Source organism: Vombatus ursinus, unplaced genomic scaffold (assembly GCF_900497805.2).
Source record: "Vombatus ursinus unplaced genomic scaffold, bare-nosed wombat genome assembly UNPS02001419.1, whole genome shotgun sequence".
In the NCBI taxonomy this organism is placed as follows: Eukaryota; Metazoa; Chordata; class Mammalia; order Diprotodontia; family Vombatidae; genus Vombatus; species Vombatus ursinus.
In genome coordinates this window covers 24,255,496-24,261,386 of record NW_020941197.1, presented here as the reverse complement: position 1 = coordinate 24,261,386, position 5,891 = coordinate 24,255,496, and positions in this window count along the sequence as shown.

Genomic DNA, 5,891 nt, shown 5'->3' with positions numbered 1-5,891 from the left:
AAAATTGTCCTTAAGAATATATAAGAGGAGCAGCTAAGTGGTGCAGTGGATAGAGCACTGGCCCTGGATTCAGGAGGACCTGAGTTCAAATGCAGCCTCAGACACATAACACTTACTAGCTGTGTGACCCTGGGCAAGTCACTTGAACCCATTGCCCAACAAAAAACAAAAAAACAAAAAACCAAGAATATATAAGAAATTGTCCTTAAGAATATAAAAGAAATAGCAACAAAATTGTCCTTTAGAAATTTCTGCTGTGGGATAATTCATTCATTTATTGAACAAGAATGTATTAAACACTTACTACCCCATTTGTCAGGTACTACAATCAGCTCTGTAAATCTGAAGATCAAAAAACAGTCCCTGCCCTCAAGGATCATACACTCCACTGGGTACTGAAATGGTATGTGTTCTTATATGCCCCACAAAGAACTCTGGCAAGCTAAACTCTAAATTAACAGAGTAACAGAAGATCCCTTCCCCCCATATAATGGAGGGAAATCTCATAATGTTGGATTTGTCTCAGTTGGATCCTTATGAAATTACTAATTTCTCCTTCCCTTTCAAAAATAAATTCTTTATGAGCTGGATGAACTCTCAGAAATTACTGAGGAACAAAGAAAACCTTACTTATGATGTAACATTTGCTCCTGTGCAAAACCTATAAATTTTAGTTATATCTATGTGTCTCAAGAAAATTTCTAAGAATTAATTTTAACTCTAAACATTGATGTTCATCTTCCATTCTCAAAGAGGACCTGTGACATCAGGAGGGTGATGTATTGACTTGGAAATGAATTGGATTTAAGTGAGGCAGAACTGTGCAAAGTCATCAGCCTCACTCTCTCCTCCAGAGTCATGGGAGTCCAGGGGCAAGACAAAGGTCTGGACCACTGGTGACAGCTCCAGATGCTGTGGGAGACCTTGGTTTCTTTAAGTGAAGGCCTTTCTCAGGTCTCAGTTTGTCTGAGGCAATACCCATTCATTGGCTCTTGTTTTAAGGGAGGACTAAAGGCAAATTAGATTCAGAGGGACAGGATTATTACTTACCTCCATCATTCTTGCTCATCTGCCATTACCCCTATAACATGTTTATAACACCCCAGGTTCCTAAAATTAAATTTTTCCACCAATTACCCTATATGGAAACAGTTTGCAGATGCTCTCTTCTCACCTCCCAGGAGGCAGCATAGCATGGGAACAGACTTGGAATCAGGAAGCCCTAGCTTAAAATTCCGTCTCCAATGTTTGCCAGCTATGTGACTAGAGGCTGGTCACTTAATCTCTCTCATCTTCTGTTTCCTCATCTATGAAATTGAAATAATCATAACTCTAGTAGCTACCTCAAAGGTTCTCCAAGTATCAAATGAAATAGAGGCAGTAGAGTTCTGGGTTTGGTTAGCCAAACAGGGTTTGAAACCTAGTTTTGCCACTTACAACTTAAGTGACATTGGACAAATAACTAAATTTCTCAGGGCCTCAGTTTACCCACCCATAAAATTAAAGGATTCACCCCTTCACATCTTTCTGTTCTTTTCATACCTCACACCTTCAGACTCTGTAGTCCAGTGACACTGGTCTCTGTGATGTTCCTTGCAAACAACACTCGATCTCCTAGCTTTGTCTTGAGTGTTTTGCCAGCTTTCCCCCATACCTAGAACTCTCTCCTGCCTCATCTCAGCCTCCAAGTTTCTCTGGATTCCTTCAAGGCTCAGCTTCTACAAGAAGCCTTTCCTAGTTCCCCTTAATCCTAGGTCCCTCGTGGTGTTGATTGTTTCCAATTTATGCTGCGCGTGTCTTGTTTGCATATTATTGTTTGCTTGTCATCTTCCCCACGAGTCTGTGAGCTCTGAGAACAAGGACTGTCTTTTGGATTTCATTGTATCCCCATCACTTAGCACAGTACCTGACATACGGTAGGCATTTAATAAATGCCAACTCACTAGATTACCTCTGAGAACCTTTCTAACTCTAAATCTATGGTCCTAAGTGTAAAGCACCTTGAAAACTTCAAAGTGCTATATGCATGTAATCTTATGTCATAGATCATATCATAATCTTTGTTCCCAGAAAGCCGTTCCAGCATTTTTCCAGTGGGTTCTTGGCTTCACTTCCAAGTATTCCTGAGGACAACATTGTTCCAACAGGAAAATAGATCTGTATGACTGAGCCTTCTTCCCTAAATTATCCATCTCAGGTATGCTGTCTTTTCTTACCTTAATTTTTAATCTCTCTGTAGAGTAGAAAGGAGTATGGGAGATTGGTATGGCCACCAAAACTATTCCAGCATTTATCAATTCCTTGGTTCTGTGACATTTTCCTCTACCCCTTTCAGAGAAATGAAAGAAAGAATTCAGCAGCACATAACCTTCCAAATAAAATTTTTCTTTCCCTTTGTCAAGAAGAGATACAATTTTAGTCAGAATTTTAGGCAGCCAGAGAGAGGCCCCATCCACCTTCAAGGAGCAGAATGTGTATCTTTCTGGTAGATGTGTACACCTATTGCTGAGGGTTTTTTTTCCATCCAAATAGCAACATGACTATATTTCCAACTTCTAGAGGTCCATTTTTATTATTTTCTAATTCCTAAAAGCATTTTTAAATATTTCTCAATTTAGCTGTCTCCATTATTTCTCATGGTACTTTTTCCTCTTTATCCCTTCCAGACTTTGAAGAAAAAGTACAGGAAATGAAAGGGGGCAACCAATCTAACGTCAGTTAAACCTAAGCATGTTTCCCCTCAACACTTAACACTACTACTTATCAGTACCTTTTTGTTAATGTCTTTTTTTTATCAGTTTCCAATTTCTGTAACTTCTCAGCTATACCAATTTGAACAAACTCTGCAAATAAAATGTCATGAGCAGCTCCAGAAAAAAAGTAGAGCTTCACATTTAGCCAAACTTTCTTCCAGGTTCTTAACAGACATTAGGCCATTCACCCAATCACTCTTGACTATCAGTAGGTAATAATGGCTAACATTTCTGTTGTATGTTAGGGTTTACAAATGTGTTCTACAAATATTATCTCATTTTATTTTCAAAACAACCCTAGAAGGTAGGTGCTATTATTATCCCCATTTTATGGATGAGGAAGCTGAGGCTTAGAGAGGCTAAATAATTTGTTTAGGGTCACACACTCATGTCTGAGATTAGATTTAAACTCGGGTCTTCACTGTGCTACCAAGCTGCCCAAAAAAGTAGTGAGGTCTTTGTTGTACAGATAAGGAAACTGAGGCACAGGTGAGGGTTGCTCATGACCTGATAAGAAAGTATAAAAGAAAGCAAGAGTTAAGTTGAATCCTTGCTTAATCCTGCTGAAATACTAGTGACACATCAATACCATATTATAATCACTTGCAACATGAAGCCTCACATCACATTTTTTTCTTCAATTCCTCTGTTCATAAGAAAAATATCACTCACACATAAACCAAATCTCACTGGCAATCTCCTCTGAGAGATGGAAAGAGAAAGGATAATAGCCCTTTTCAGGTTCAGGTTGAATGGCAATCAAACAGATCTGAGCTGCTCAGATGACATCCAAATGCCAGCACAAATGGAGATGTGAATTGAGGAAGAGAAATAAAATACTTCTTTTCTGGACCAAGAGAAAGTTCATATTTTTAAATGCATATTTGTCTTTTAATTAGAGAACATGGATTTTGTTTAGAGGCTCTTGGAAAAAGGGAGTCATGCATGTTCATCATTGTCAAAGAGGGAGCTGTCTAAATTATACAAATAACCTTTCTGGAGCACACACCAAAGGAAAGAGTTTAGAAAATTCCATTTTGATGGTCACTTACAGTTTTCAGAACAGTTTAGAATAACAGGGAAAGATACGTGAAATCTATGAAATAATGAACAGTGGACGTGGGTATATACACACAATAAACAATGCTAATTTGATTGGCCGTGCCTTCTTATCTTGTGTAATTCTTGTCCATGTTGTTTTTAAGTCATTTTTCAGTCATTTCCACTCTCCTCATTTGGGGTTTCTTGGCAGAGATACTAAAGTGGTTTGCCATTCCTTTCTCCACATTATTTTATAGATGACAAAACTGAGGCAAACAAGGTTAAATGACTTGCCCAGGATCATACAGCTAGTAAGTGTCTGAGGCTGGATTTGAGCTCATAAAGATGAGACTTCCTGACTCCAGGCCCGGCATTTTATGCACTGTTCCACCCAGCTGCCGCAATTCTTGTCCATGTTCCCCCATAAATACTCTACGGATCTACCCAACATGGTGGGACCTTTGTCTGGGTCTTTATAGACTTTGTGAGTCCAGTACAGCACTTGGGCTGTCCATGTGATATGCCTAACTCTCACTACATGAGCAGCCTGCTCCTTTTTCTTTACATTCCCTTGGTAACATGTTTCACTCTGCTTCTGTGTGAATATGAGCTGCAGAACACAATGACCTTGGAACATCTGAAATGACACATGACCCAAAGAGATCAGAGCGTCATAGATTTTGAAGTGAATGAGAGCTTGGAGATGAACCAGGACAGCCCCTCATTTCACAAATAAGGAGCCAGAGTCCAAGTGAAGTAAAACTTGTTCAGCGACAAGTGGCACCAATCCAAGTCTGCTGACTCAGCTCTGGGTGCCAAAGTCCAAGGGCATTGTTTAATTGGAGAGAATTCGGAGAAGGGCAATCAGGATAGTTAAGGGCCTTGAGCCCATGCCATATAAGGATCAATTGAAGGAACAAGGGATATTTAACCTAGAGAAGAGAAATCGGAGGTGAGAGGAGCAGAAGGAAGAGGGAGACATTATGCTGTCTTCAAGTATTTGAAGGGCTCTCATGTGGAAGGGGGTTTTGATTTGTGCTATTTGGTCCCAGAAGACAGGACCACGAACAATGAGTGACAGTGGCTAAGAGGTTGATTTAGGCTTGATGTCAAGACAAATTTTCCTACCAATTAAAGCTGTCCATAAGTGGAATGGACTCAAGACATAATGGTGATTATTTAACAACTGATTCTAGAAGGGGGAAAATAAAAGCTGAAACCTTCCCTATGTGTTGTCTCCCCTATTAGAAGGGGGTCTCCTTGAGAACAAGGACTGTCTTACTTTCTCTTTGTATCCCCAGCACTGAGCATGGTGCTTTGTACATAGTGAGCACTTAATAAGTACTTTGTTCAATCATTGATTCCTTTTCTTGCCGTTCATCTTGTCACTTCTTCCTTTCTCCCTTTTGCTATGGAGACATTCATTAAATCAGGGCTATCCTTGCTTATGGAAAGAGCACATCAGTCACTCATCCTATGTCTCCATTCACTATCCCTGGGACTTCCCAAACCTAAACACCCCTCCTTGATCACCATCCCCCATGTTAAAATATATGCTCCTTGAAGTCTAGGGTCATCTCACCTTTGTATTTGTGTCTTCAGCACTCAGCACAAAAGCTGACACATGGTAAATCTCAATAAATGTTTTTCATTCATGTATCCACTCAATAAAATGTTTGCTGGTGATGATGGCCCCTATTTGATGATTTCTTAATAACAACCCCTATTTCTGAAATAATGGCCCAGTGACAACAGAGAGAATTCAATTTCTTGGCCTTTTGACCCCAAAGTCTACTGAGGCTAATAAAGGAGCTTCACAACAGACTAGAAGATCAACAATCGTCAAATTTGTCCGTGGTCAAACCCAAAGTCATTTGTCGTAATGAAATTGACTTCTCAGTTTTCTCCAGTCAATCAACTGACCGCTTTGCCACCCAGAAACTTTCCCCAAAAAACTGCACAGAACAAACATTGATTCAAGTGGAAGTATTTATATATACATATATACATACAAAATACAAGGGCTGTTTTGCAAGCACTTTTAAGAGATCACCTTGTCTCCACTGGTAAGTTAAAGCTACTCAAACTTCTATAACT